General features: G+C 44.0%; 1 long non-coding RNA gene across 1 annotated transcript; it reads left to right on the forward strand.

Annotated features, from left to right (window-relative positions):
- Nucleotides 1-3,514: 3,514 nt before the first annotated feature.
- On the forward strand, nt 3,515-13,417 carry LOC115527508. Its single transcript, XR_003972954.1, has 2 exons — nt 3,515-3,614; nt 13,101-13,417. It is a non-coding gene; the product is annotated as an uncharacterized LOC115527508 (long non-coding RNA).
- Nucleotides 13,418-14,416: the final 999 nt, after the last annotated feature.

Raw genomic sequence — 14,416 nt, forward strand, 5'->3', positions numbered from 1 at the left:
TTGTGTCCCCTGTGCCCGGTCCAGTCCCTGGCGGACTCAATAAACATCTGACCGATGGGTAGAAGTTTGTGTCCTTGGAAGCTGGTCTCTAGGAAAGCTCCAAAGAAGAGAAGTTGGGGCAGTGAGGACACTTCCAGTCCTTGAAACTGCTTCATCGCAGGCTTCCGGGCACCTGGGAGCCGGAACCTCTGGACAAGTGTTTGCAGGTTCGTGTACACGCGCATCTCTCTGGAGAATCCATGGTTCACACCATTTTCCTCGTGGAGTTGAAGACCCCCAAAGGACCCTTAGTGCAGACAGCATCTACTTACGTTCGACGCCTGGTTAAAGGAAGACGTGCCCTCTCTGAATACTTTGAAAGCACTTCGAAATCCTGTAATAGGGTGATTCTGTGGAGCAGAGCACCGCGTTCCGTTCGGTCTTTATTTATTTATTTGTTACAGATAAAATGTCAGGACAGGTGCATTTATCAAACTGGAAAAAAACGTGGAACCAGGAGCAGAAAGACAGGCCCTACCGTTCGCTGTGCATCTTGGCCAATTAGCCAGCCTCTCTGGGACCTTGCCTTCTTTATGGAGCAGTTACATGCCACTTCTGCTTCAGAAGCTCGCTGGAAAGATGAGACGAGGTGGTCTGAGTAAGTGGTTGACAAAGAAGTAGGGCTCAATACCTTTCTTTCTTTCTTTCTTTTCGAGAGAGAGAAAGAAGGAGTTGGGAGGGGGGCAGGGAGGGAAGGGGACAGAGGATCTGAAGCAGGCTGTGTGCGGACAGCAAAGAGCCTGATGCAGGGCTCGAACTCACGAACCGCGAGATCACGACCTGAGCTGAAGTCGACATCTAACTGTCTGTGCCACCCAGGTGCCGCCATGCAGACAAGATTTCTAAGTTAAATGTGCTCTAGTCTTAGAAGTCCAGTCCTAGAACGTTATGGCATTCTTTGTCCCTGATTTCAGTGTCTGGGCATTTGATGTTGGGATTTGTCTCTCCACTTTCAAGGAGGCCCGAGGAACAGAGTAGCATGTCGGTCATGGTGTCGTTAAGATGTTGGCATCTTAGAAAGTGAGTGGCCCTCTTCCACGAAAGGAATGGCCTGGGCAGACGTGAAACACTAACGAGAACGGGCAGCGGGTAGGCCAAGACCCCTCCCCGCTTGGAGCAAAGGACCCTCCAGTCCTTTCTTCCAGAGATTTCTCCCATCTCCTCCTGTACCCCCCTCACTCCCAACTTTCTTTCCTTTGGGCCACATAGCCAATGGGTTTGAGAACCAGTCAGGGAGTCACGCAAAAAAATAAATAAATGAAAATTCCTTCTTTTTGCCACCTCCAAGTCCTGACACAGACAATACTTTTAAAAAGCACTTTCATCAGAAGAGACAAATAATAAAATGGAATTTACAAGGATCACTCTTGCATCAGCATGGTGTAGCAGATGTCCCTCTGCCTGGAAAATTGGGCTCACGAAGCAAACGTGAAGGAAATACAGAACCGACCATGGCTCCGTGAGGTCTGCAGGATGGACGACCGCTGCCTTAGAAAATGTGAATAATTTATTCACTGCTACACAGCTTAGAAGTGATGGAACCAGGTGTCCAGCCCAGGAGTTCAGATCCCAACCAGATCCCCGATTTAACCAACAGGCCAGGCTGTCTTTGAGGCTCTCGGGTGAGTTTAGCATTCCCCAGAAAGACGCCTCCAGTTGCTGAATGGCACCCAATCCTGTCTTTGGGTTCCTGCTTGCTAGAGAATGATTCTTAGGAAGCGAGTATTTATGACAAGCGGGAAGCCTGTGTCTTCCTCCTGGCTGGGTCAGATCTCCCAAATATAGAAAGATTCCAAGGCCACTCACCCATCAGAGGGGCACATCCATATCTAGACTCTATCCTGAAGACCAATGCCCCCTCTCAGGCAAAAAGCTCTGAAAGCAAAGTAGAAATGAGAGTTTTCTGCCATCGGAGCCAATCTATGTTAACAACTCTTCTCATTTGTTTAAACAAAATGAGGGCAGGATAATTTATATTAACTAATTGGGTTATGATTGATGTAATTTGTTCTGCTAACAGTTCCAGCAGTGATCCCAAACATAGCATATACATTGTGTTGTTAACGGGATGGGGTTTAGATTTCTTGTTTTCATTTTTGAAGAAAAAGTTACATTTCAAAACATCTTTGAAGGAGACTTAATGTGTGGTTTTTAAAAAAAGACCCGAAAATCTTCAAATCTTTTTTTAATGTTTGTTTTTTGAAAGAGAGAGAGAGAGAGAGACAGAGTGCAAGCAGGGGAGGGGCAGAGAGAGAAGAAGACACAGAATGCGAAGCAGGCTCCAGGCTCTGAGCTGTCAGCACAGAACCCGACGCGGGGCTCGAGCTCACAGACCCTGAACTCATGACCTGAGCCAAAGTTGGACGCTCAACTGACTGAGCCACCTAGGCGCCCCAAGACCTCCGAATCTTTAAAGTGGGGTTGGCCCGTTGTAATTCCCAAGTTCACCCCCCTTCCCCAGCCACACACGTGTTCTCCCTACCTCTTCTAATGCCTGAGTCTCTGCTACAAGTTCAGTACTCAAACTGCTCCCTAGGACAGCAGCATCACCTTGTTCTGAGAGCTTTTGAGAAATGTGGCATCTCAGAGCTACTGATTAAGACTGCCCTCATGAAGACTGCCGGTGATTCCTACAAGCAGGAGAGTTCTGGAAGCCTCAACCTACAGCACAGGCTCTCAGCCTTCATCTGGTGTGCGAATCGTCCTGAAGAGCTTTTAGAACTACTGAAGTCTGAACTCACCTTCAGCAATTTGGGTTTAATTGTTCTGGGATGTTCCCGGAGCATGGGGAGTTTTAAATGTTTCCCAGATGATCCTACCCTGTAGCACCATTTGAGAACCACTGCTTTTTTGCAGAGTCAACGTGTGTTGCCCTGCTTTGTGTTGAGTGTATTCTGAGACCGGCAAGCTGAGCTGGTCCATTGTGGTCCACTTGATGCTAAGCTGGAGAACTCAGCCTCGGCCTGGTTTCTGTCCTTGGAGGATTTACAGAAAATGTCGAATCCCTGTTAAGGTGACCGACACCTACTAGTTTGCCTAGAACCTTCCCACTGGTGATGCTGAAAGTCCCATGTCGTAGATAGGAAACCCTTTGGTTCTGGCAAACTGAGATGGTTGCGGTAATGACCTCCCTTCCACGGCCTCTCTTCCTCAGGCTAAACATAAACGTTTTCTTAATTGTGTTCTTTAGTCCTTAAATTTCTAGGGAAACATCTATGTCTGTTGTCCTATAATAGTAGATCCAGCCACACAACTTAGAAGAGCTTTGAACCCTTCGGTTGCAAGCTCAAAAAGAAATTGTGATCATTGCAAAATAAACCGGCCCTGGAGGAACTTCCCTTTAAGGAAAAAAAAAAAAAAAAACTGCTTTGAAAATAAACAACTGTTAAATCCCCTTGCGAAAGCATCTCCTGTGTGTTTTTGTCACAAATTTCGGGTGCAGAATACTACACGTATCCATTATTGTATTTGTTTCTCTGTCATCTTCCAGTACAATCACTGGTCATAATTTAAGGACTATGAGAGCACTAGAAGTTACAGAATTAATTTTTGAAACCAAAAGTCATCAACGGCAGGTAATTATTTTGATTTAAATTGATTTTTAAAAATAGCCCCAGGAAAAATGAAATGCTACATGAATAGATGTGTTCATTGCGGTGTGGCTGGTAACTGTGAAGAAAATTGGAAATAACGGTAACATAATAATAAGGGGTAAGTAAATGAATAGATTGGTCACCTGATAAGACGTTAGTCCCCAGTTTTAAACTCTGGGTGTGCTGACTGTGTAGTGGCATAGAAGTGCTTATGATATAATATTAATTGAAGAAGGCAAAATCTCAAAGCCTTGCTGTGATTCCATGTATTCCTGTGAACAGAGGAAACATAGTTTAAGTCACGGCAGAGAAGGTGATATAAGTGCTCATGATCTTATCTCTTTTGGGCTAGGCTTCTGTGACTATATTAACGTAAAAACTGATAAGACGTATATTCTGTCAAGCCTTAGGGATTACTTGTACTTTATTTGAACTTGTTTAAAGCAACATCTCCATCTACGAGGGCGGCAGAGGAAAGTGGGTACGAGCACGTGCTTAGAGCTGTACCTACACCTCTGTACCTACACTTCCTCCTCTGGGAAATGGGGATAATAAGAGCTACCGCACAGCATCGTTGTAAGGACTGAGCAAATGAACACCAATAATGCTTCTAGAACAAAGTCTAGCACACAATAAGCACATGTATGTGTATTTGCGTATGTATATGTATGTGTATACTTCCCTATTCAAGTATATGAGTGTATATATTTTACGTAATTTATTATAATGTATATGTATTTGTGTATATATGTATTTTATATTATATATATATATATATATATTTTTTTTAGAGGACTAAGAAGAAAAACAACCCCAAAATTTGGTTTACTAGGGTTGGCTCTCCTCAAGGGATGTGTGTGTGTGTGTGTGTGTGCGCGCGCACGAGTGCATGAGCATGTATATGCTTGCTTGACTTCTCAGTGTGTCTACGGGTGAGTGTGCAGATAGGTGTGCACACACACCTGTCTGTAAAGTTACCCCTGTACCCGTGGATGGGACTTCGGGATCATCTATTCAGATCCTCTCATTTTACCAAGGAGAATGCTGGGCCCAGACCTGGGGTGTGATCCTCGTCAGATCACCGTGTTAGAGCAGAGGAGGTAGGAATCTGGGTAGCCCCACGGGTGGACCAGAGTACCGAGTAGGACCCCTCACTGGATAGTGTGGCCTGATGGTTGAGAGGGTGGGCTCCACTGTGAGACGGCTCGAGCTTGCCTTGACTCTTCCACTCCAGCAAGTGGTTAAACCTCACCACACCTCAGCCTTCTCCCTTGAAGACCAAGGATAATGACGACCATCTCCTAGTTCTTGTGAACACCCAAAGAAGACCCACGGTGCCTAACACATAGTGAGAACCAACAAATGTCTGGTATGATTAGATCGAGTTTCTAAGGGGCTGCGGTTCAACATTGTTTTATTCAACAGAGAGAAAGCAAAAAAGTGTAGCTTGACCTTATGTTTAATTGCAAGGAAATAAAGAACAGTGACTCATATTAAGTGCCTATCCTGGGTGTAGATCTTTATGTAAGCACTCTGATTTAATTCACAAAACTAACCTACTAGGCAGGTGCAGCATCATACCCATTTTATAGAGGAAGAAAATGAAGCTAAGATTAAATAAGTTATTCAATAGATGATTTATATCAGAAGGAATTAAAGTAGCTATTGAATGTAAAAATGTAATCAAGTCCACTGCTGGTGAGAGAAATATACATAAAATGCCACTGAGATACCACCTTTAACACATCAATTTTTGTTTCCTCATGAGCCAAATTACTCAAGCTATGCAGTCGAAATAAAATAAGAACTTTTATATACTACTGGTAGGAACGTAGTTTGGGACAACCCTCTGGAGAACAATTTGGTAATGTGATCCATGAATTTTAAATTAAGTTTCCTACCCATTGGCATAGTGTTTGCAACTCTTGGAATCTAGTCTAAGGAAATAATCTGAAACTTTAATAGAGACTGATACATAAGAATGTCCATCAAAGTATTACTTATAATAGAAGAAAGAAAGAAAGAAAGAAAGAAAGAAAGAAAGAAAGAAAATGGCCAGCAACAGACCAATGGTCAAGTATATTGTATACAATGCAATACTGTATAATTATTAAATGTGATATTTATCAAAGCGTAGGAAAATACAGGCATAATGACATTAAGTGGAAAGCAGGCACAAAGTTATACATACGGTATTATCTCAATTGTACTAAGAAATCACAGGAAAAAAACGAAGGGTGACCCACTTATGTATTATAGTTATTAAGTTGGGCGATTCTTTTTTGTGCTTTTACTTGTCTTCACTTTCATTCATTCCAAAATTAACATGTATTCATTTAGAATTAGAAAAAGTAAAATAAATCCTATCCAAGTCAACACACAATCCAGGGCAGAGGCAAGAATTAAATCAGACCCCATCAAACACCGAAGCTGCATTTATTCTACCGCATCAAGGGTCACAAACTCAGAAGCTACAGGAGCTGTCAGGTAAAGGTGATGAACCAAGAGCATTGGGTGTCAGTACTAGGAAATGGTAGGACCTCTGACACCTTGGAGGCCATATGCTTTGCCTAAATGGGGCAGCCATTCCTCTCGTCCAGCTGATCTCAGCCATGGAAGAAGACAGGTCCAGTGTTGCCAGATCTTTGGATTTTTTCAAGAGAAGCCAGAAATCTAGCTTTTGAATGTTAAATTTCTATATATTTTTTTCCTTTGAGAGAGAGAGAGAACATAAGCAGGGGAGGGGGCAAGAGTGGCCAGGGCGGGGGGTGGGGTGGGGTGGAGAGAATCCCAAGCAGGCTCTACGCTGTAAGCGTGGAGCCCAACGTGGGGCTCGAACTCATGGACCCTGAGATCATGACCTGAGCCAAAATTAAGAGTCAAATGCTCAACTGACTGAGCCACCCAGGTGCCCCAAATCTCTCCATGTTTAAATATTAATAATTAATTCAAAATACTTAAAAGCACCCTGAAGCCACGAGAAGCTCATTGTAGGCATCTTCTCTCATGCCCCGCTCCCCACAGCCGGGTGTCTGTCACCTGGGTGAATAGATGACCTGTCCCAATCCTTCCTGTTTCCTCAGGCTCTGGCCATGCCATGTAGCCTCTAACACCCAAATGTCTGGAAAGATGCAATGAGCTTTGATCAAATCGCTTACAATGGACATTCCATAAAAATGAAACTGAATTTAAGCAATGTTTCATAATACTATTTTCCTGTGTGTTCCCGAGACATGGTTTAATCAGAACTTTACATTTAATCAGAAGTAAAAAGTGGACATGGTCCAAGCAGCAACTTAATCATTACTGCAGAAGCAGATACCTTTCTGAGTAGAAAGTTGGGATAACGGTTTCTTTTCCCAGCATGACACTTCATAGGTCATATCATGTGCCCTACGGGCAAAGACAGAATAAGGTGGAATCCTGTAAATGTAAAAGGACAGATGCACGGTAAAATTCCAGGGGAGAAAAATGAGAATGCTTACGAAAATGTTTATGAGGCTGCAATCAGATGCCTAACCAAGCATAAAAATGTTATTCGTCTGGGAAAATCTCACCCTCTACTTAGGCACCTGCAATCTCAATTTTTGTTTTGAGTTTTAATTAAGGAGTTAGAATTGGTCCCTTCCTCCCAGCCTCTAACAACAAGGACCGAATGGAGTGGGCAGCATTCTAGATCACCCGAAAGGGTCTTTGTCTCCTTTTCCATAGGAAATCTCAGCTCACCGGCAGAGCACTCTGCAAATATTTTGTACCCTGCAATGTTTCGGTGTTTTCCAAGATTAATTGTTTGCTGATATCCCAAATTACCCTCTGTAGGTACAGGCGGTTGTTTTCTTTTCTTTGGCATAGTGCTCTTATTTTGACAAGGATGTGACAAAGAATTAATTGGACCCATTTATTCTTCAAATGTTGGACTCAAATGTGGATAATTCACTAGTTCCACTTCTAATCAGGAGCTAAACTGGCAAGTGGGTAGTTAGCAGATTTGGCCGCACATCTGCAAATATCAAATGTCTGCGAACAAGACTGAGCACGCTCTCTCTCCTTTCTGGTCAGATGGTTTCATTTAAGATCCAAGGGGTCAAGGGTCACAGCATGACCTCATCAAATTAGACCCAACTGAGAGAGGTGTTTAGCACAACAGAAAGGAAATAATCTGAAGGACATTAAATGCAAATGAAATTGCCATCTGCAAACTTCAAAAAACACCTGACCTAAAAAAAAATAAATCTCCCACTTAGAGCTGAGACCTTGCCTCCTTCCCTCCTCAAGAGTGGATGCAGAAGTGCGTTCTTGTACTGGCCTGATAATCACTCACCCTGCCAGAGTCCATTTGCATTTAATATTCTCCTCCCGACTTTTTCGAGGTGAAAAATTTGACGATGATCTCTGAGGGACAAGAAAAGTTCAAACATGAGGATCGTGTTTTTTTGGCTCTTGCGTCTCGATGACCAAATCGGTCCCAGGAATCCTGTGTTTCTAAAACTAGAAGCCCGTCCCTTTGGGACAAGTTCGCGTGACCTTCAGTGGCAGACTGGGGCAAGCGCGTGGATAGGGGACAGAGAGGTCCTGAGGGGGATGGGAATTGGGGTTTATTCTTTATTTATTGAGAATGCAAGTCTTTACACCGTTAAGAGGGGTGCCCGGTCCTCGGATACACTGCCAAGCCAGAGAGACACAGTCCTTGTCCTCATGGAGCTCACAGACAATTAAGCAAATACCATAAAGTGTGACAATTACCGGCAAAGTGTGGGTCACTGCGGCCATCCCTCAGAAATACCCAAGTACCACCCAGGCGCTCTTTCCTGCCCAGATCAACTCTGGACAGAGGAGAATAGAACCCTTGCTCTTGTCTAGGGAATACGCTTTGGAAAGGCCCTTCGTTGACAGGGTTGCTGGCTCTGTCACCCCTGTTAGGGACCATGACCCCCGTGGGACACCTCACCTGTCTGGCCCGAATTCCCTCATCAGGCTAAAAATGAAAGCTAATAGGCAGAAGCAGAGCTGTTCTGTTGGTCTAAGAACTTCTCAATAACATAGACTTCTGGCAAAACCCAAAAGTCTGCTTTGTGAGAAAATAAGCTTCTCCCTACTGGCTCTGTTCCAGAAAGGGATGGAAAACCAGGAGCTGGGAATGTTAGGGGGCAAGTGGGTGGGTGTGTTGAGGGGGTAGCCATAGCCAGTCAGTTCCAGAGTCCTGAAGACTGAGGCAGGTTTTTCACTTATAAAACTATGATTCTACTCACGTAAGAGAAATCGCTGTCAACGTTTCACCCAAGTTACATTAGAGAAAAACTCCCATTTTCCCCAAAACATCAGGTGGGTGGTGGTTCCCGGCATCATTCAAGGCTATGACCGCGAGTAACTTACCACAAGCATCCCCTTTGAAAAAATGTAAAGTTCAGTGGAGAGACATATCTAATCACTGCTTCAAATATCCTCCAATGCCTCTTATCGAACCTGCATGATCAATAAACCCTGGCGATTTTGACCCAGGCCTGCGATGTTTCTTCTGATGATGCGTTTTAGGGTTTGCCCCGTGGCATTGGTGTTGGAGTCAATGGGTCGGCCGCTTGCTAGCTGTTTGATCTGAGGCAAATTCCCTAAGGTTTTTGAAACTCAGCTTTATTAGTAGTAAATGAAATTGTAAAAGAAAAAAAATGATCTGCAAGGATTCTATAAGCTGTAAAGAGCTATAGAAATGAGAGAGACAATCATTGTTCTTTATCAGAGTTGGACAAGTGGCATGTCATGAGTGACGGCACAGAAATCCTGGGACTGGGAAGGGGGATGTTCTGGCAACAACACTCAGATGTCGTTTTGTTGCCAAAGTGACCGGAAGGACGAGCGATGAGTAAATCCCGCTGCAGAAATAATAATAATCAAGCCTTGCCTCTGTGTTTCCAGAACTGTAAAGAAGGCAAGGAGAGCTCATGGCTCATGACAAAAATTGAAAGGAAAAAAAGAAAAAAAAAAGAGTTTACTGTCCTGAGAAGTGTTTTGCTTGTCCATATCCATTGCGTCTCAGTAACCCGTTGCTTGGGACTTGCTAGTTCATTCTATAAAAGCATCTGAGAGTCAGAAGGAGAAAAATCTATAAGACAACGGAGCTGAGTATGAGAGGTGGGCGACGTTCATTTGATGATCCAGTGCCACCGAGTTTTGGAAACATAGGATCCTGGGATCAGCGCGGTAGCTTTCTTTACCACTCGTGCCGGGAACACAGATCACCATGCATGCTGTCTGGGTGCATGGGACAGTGGAGTGCAGGGAGGGCAGGGACAGGAGCAGAGGGGAGTAGAAAGAGACATGGACGAAGAGCAAGGAGGACCTGGCCCCTGCCAGCTCTATCACTATCTATTTGCAAATAGGTAATCGTCAGAAGTCCTGGGGCTCAGTTCACTCACCAAAACGAGAAGGAGACTGAAGAAGATACCTTCCGGAGACTTGGTAATGTTACAGCGGAAAGTCTCGGGATTAGGGAGTGGAGGTTTGGGTTTGAAGAACCAGCCGTATCATTTACGATTATGTGATGTGATACAAGTCACTTCCACCTGTCTGAGCTTTGCTTTCCCCGTCTGTAACACACACCAGGACTGCCCATCTCACAGGGCTGTAGAGAGCATCAGATGGGAGAATAAAGATAGAAATCCTTAGTTAAGAGCTATGTAAATGTCAACTTGCTTATGGCCCCACAAGTAAAGGGAAAAGAATGAAGAAGCGGGAAATGTGGACTCAAACGGAAATCGTTTCTGTCCGGTGAATATGGATCTGAGACAGTCACAACCCAACCTGGCTTTCCTGGAGCTAACGCACTATATTCAAGTATTTTTTCCACCACTGAGCGTTTTTTCAATGCACTGAGAGGTAAGAAACGCCAGACTGAAAAAAATGCGTAGACCTTGGAGGATCAGTAAGGGGACTGGATATCTATGATGGTGTTTGCACCTATGTGGACGGGATACACAAACACACCCCGTGTTGCTGGGATGGAGAAACTACCCGGACCCAGTGGTGTTACAGGATGACTTGCACAGCCTGGTGCCTGCTAGGAAAGGAGAAGGAGGATTTGGGCATGAGGCCTAACTGTCATCTTCTTGGGTTTGGGCATGACGACACCTCATCGATCTTGTGTCATTTCAGAAATTGGCCAATCGCCTCCCTGCCTTGGAAGTGGGTCAGGGAGCAGCGGTCCAGAGAGGCATTTGTTAGCGGGGAGAAAGCAGTCAGTGCGGGTAGCAGGGGATTTATGAATTCGAGCCCAGGAACGCTGGGTGTGGGGGGCGCACATCTGGCCACAAGATGCTCTCTGGCTGCCTTGTGGATGAAGAGGCTTGGTCAAAGGAGGTCACGGCAGGTTCAGTGGGATTGCAGAGGGGTGGGGGCTACAGTGAAAGTAAACAAGCCGCCTCTTGGCTTTGAGCCTCCCCGGAACCAGGATGAAAAAAGGGGTGTACTCCCATTTATTTTCAAGGTCATCGAAATATTCCTAAGCTCTTGGAAACCCAAAGTTGACAAATCCCTCTAATCAATCACTGTCGAAAGTTTTATACGAAGACAATGACAACTGGAAAGCTACCTAATTAGAAGAATATTACTCTGAAGTAATTACCGAAAAGGTTAAAGAAAAAATACACGTATCCCTGTGGGCTCTTGGTCCTACAGAGCAACTCAACGAGCAATTTCACGTCATTTCTACTTAATATCCTTTGCTGTTTTCCTAAACTAATTTTAAAAATTATACTGGTAATGATTTAAGTCAACTTAACAAGTTTTCTTTGATTTGGCTGAATTCTTTATTTTTTTTTAATTCAAATTTTAAATTGGTAGCAGAGAGAATTAATTAACGAGGACAGGAACTAAATTGACCAATCTTCTGGGCGTGGAGAGACACCCCACGCTCCTGCCGAAAGGGTTAGTGATTTAGCTTGGGATTGGGCTCCCAAGGCAATCATTTATTTAATAAAAGTTTCGTAGTGACCACCAGTTCTAATGCCATATTAAAAGAAAAAAACAAAAACAAAAAACGTTCAGCCACAAGGCTATTTCCCTTGTGTCTCAGGTTTTGAAAATACTGCTACAGAACCATCTTGGTTTAGCATCTGTTGAGCTTTGCAGGTCGGGGACTGGTTTTTATACTCATTTCCTGCTGCGGAATGTCCACACCACGCGAGCAGTGACATTCAGCCTCTGCATCTATGTGAGTTCATTTGGATTTCTCATGGGGACCCCTACCAACCCCCCATGCAGAGTTCTAGGCAGAGAGACACCTCACGTTGCTTCCTTTATAAGATCCTGGATCTTTCCTTTCTAAAACCCCTTGTGAAGGTCTCAGGTTTTAGCTTCTCACCCTGCTCAGGCTTAAAACTCATAACCCTACGGCAGCCCCTTAACAGCTAGCCAGCTTTCTGCCCTGGCTTTGCATTTGCTCTTGTATCTGAGGATGTCACTTTCTTTCAAGCTCAGCTACGTGGTTTTTTGGTTTTTATTTTTTTCATTTTATCCTGAATTTCTAGAAGATTGCAGCAGAAGGAGACGATCACATTGGCTCAGGGGACCACTTGGCCAGGATTGGAGCCCCCCAATAAGACCGATAAAATTCATTCCTCCAAATGGTTCTCGAGCAAGCTTTTCATGGGATTGGTTTTATAGTAACGCCAAAAGTGTCATGTGAATAATAACGTATTCTCGAAACTGCCCAGGCTCTGTGGAGTCAGAGGCAAAACACTGAAGACAAAAAAAAGGGGGTTCAAGTCTTATCCCTGTCACTTCCTAGCCACGTGACCTGAGACAAGCCACTTCATCTGTTAAGTGAAGTCCATAATGCCAGCTCCTCACAAACACGGTGTGGCTGTCACAAAACTTGAGAACGAAGTATTATTTCTCGTTCGTTTTTCATCGGTGGAGGAGCCAGGGGTCCCGGCCGGGGAGGCACTTGGGCGCAGAAGATAGCTCCACTCTTTCTAGAAGCTAGATCCCCTGTATGGAAAAGATAGATCAACCGGTTTTTGAGAACTTATAAAAATAAGAGTCGTTCAGTCATTCAGGTAGAAAGCACTTTTTTTTTTTTTTTTTTTTTAATTTTTGGGACAGAGAGAGACAGAGCATGAACAGGGGAGGGGCAGAGAGAGAGGGAGACACAGAATAGGAAACAGGCTCCAGGTTCCGAGCCATCAGCCCAGAGCCTGAATAGGAAACAGGCTCCAGGTTCCGAGCCATCAGCCCAGAGCCTGACGCGGGGCTCAAACTCACAGACCGCGAGATCGTGACCTGGCTGAAGTCGGACGCTTAACCGACTGCGCCACCCAGGCGCCCCAGAAAGCACTTTTTAGTAAGGCAGGAAAAAAGTATTCTGCTAGTATTTCTTATTTATTTATGTATTTGTTTGTTTGTTTGTTTGTTTATTCTCAAGTTAGCTAACATACAGTGTTGTCCTGGCTTCCTCTCCTGCTATTTCTCGTATAGGATGACTGAGTGTGGTTTTCCTTGATCACCACGGACTTGCCCCGCTGACGTCTCTCATACCAATTTCTGCGGATTATGTCACCAAAAGGGACCCCAGCTCTAGTTCCACTTAGACGGATACGCCCAGCTACATATGCAATTTCAGCCTGATGCATTTTCCCATCAAGTGTTCTCCCTGGAGCACCCTTTCATTAAGCAGGATAAATGTTTTTACAGGAGTTTTGCTCTGCTGCCGATCTTGGAGGCAAAAACATCCCATGTCAAAGTATTATTAACAAAGACACAATACGTTATTAATAAAAACAAATAGCAATTCACCTAAAGTCCCGGTCCTGGAGTCAGCCAGAGAGAGAGAGGCTTTCTTCCACTTCCCCACACACTGCAGAGGAAATGGGATGTGTCGTCCCATCTCCATTGCATTTTTGTTTCCTTAGGTGACACCTAAGAGAAGATGCCTCTGTTACCCAAGATTTTGGTACAGAGGTAAACTGTCTTCAGATGCCTTCTTAGGAATCTTTGCATCTGGAAGAAGAGGCGAGAACGAGGAGGGGTGTCTTTCTCAGAAATGACCTGCTGGCTGGCCCACCCCAGACAGAACGGCAGGCCCTGGGGAAGAAGAGACTCAAGGTTGCTACAGATGCTTTTGTGTAAATTCCAGCTCTTAGGGAAATATGTTCAGGAGCAGTAAACAAACCGGCAGAATTGTAAATACTCTCTAGGATCTCTGAATCGATAGAACTACCCCCACCCCCCGCCCCCCAGGCCCCATCGCTTCTCGGCCTTTTGGCCAAGATCAAGTGTAGATACAACTACCCCAACACCGATCTCCCCCAATTAGAATAGTCCTCAATGAAGTTTCAAGCTGATGGCTTTCTCAATTCTTATTACATAATTTGTTTATTCCATTTTCACCCATGAAAGAGGACATTACTCTTTCAGAATGGAACTGGTCCAAGTTTTGAAAATCTACCTCATTGTAACTATTAAGTATAAAACAGAAATTGATATTTCCCAGAAGAGTAATACTAACACTCCATAGGGCAGCTTGAAAACTTTCCCGAAATTTAGACCCAGAAGAGTCACTCGGCCCTTGTGAAAGTCAATATACAAATTTGTGAAATGATTGACATTTTTAAGGAAAATTTTTTTATGTATCTCTGTATTTTGCTAAGTGTTGTGAATTCTTTATAATAAGTATGTATCACTTTTATAAAAAGTAGTAATCTTTCTTAACAAGTGAGGAGTAATTTTTCTTAAGAAATAATTAATAATGCTTAATCATAGGTATTGGAAATACAGATGATTGTTATTTTCTT

This window comes from Lynx canadensis, chromosome D2 (assembly GCF_007474595.2).
Source record: "Lynx canadensis isolate LIC74 chromosome D2, mLynCan4.pri.v2, whole genome shotgun sequence".
Lineage (NCBI taxonomy): Eukaryota > Metazoa > Chordata > Mammalia > Carnivora > Felidae > Lynx > Lynx canadensis.